The sequence below is a fragment of the Phaenicophaeus curvirostris genome, chromosome 36 (genome assembly GCF_032191515.1).
Source record: "Phaenicophaeus curvirostris isolate KB17595 chromosome 36, BPBGC_Pcur_1.0, whole genome shotgun sequence".
Lineage (NCBI taxonomy): Eukaryota > Metazoa > Chordata > Aves > Cuculiformes > Cuculidae > Phaenicophaeus > Phaenicophaeus curvirostris.
In genome coordinates, this window is record NC_091427.1 from 693,809 (window position 1) to 694,241 (window position 433).

The following is a 433-nucleotide window of genomic DNA, read 5'->3' on the forward strand; positions in this document are numbered from 1 at the left end:
TCAATTATCTTGATAGCGACCCGGCAGAGTGGAAACAAAGAGCAGTTGAGCCAATGGCACATTAGAGAAAGCTTTTTTAAAACACAAATATTGCACCAGAGCCTGCTGAGCACTGTACGGAAACACAATACGCTGTCCCAGCCTTGGAGAGCCTGGGATCCTGTTCTGGTAGGAGGAAGCTTGGTTCCCCAACTCTCAGGGAATTGTCTCCACAGACAGTACCTGTCAAGACAGCAGCATTCCCAGAGGCAGTGGGAAATAGAGGGGGTCAGGCTTCTCACAATCAAGGCACTTATTTATCTATTTTAAACCAGAAGGGCTCTAGAACACTACACTAATGCAGTTTAAACCTTCTCACTTCTCCTTCTTCCATCTTCCCTGGCGCTGGCGGTTCCCAGCCCTTGCAGGCACCAAAACCAAAGCATCCCACCCC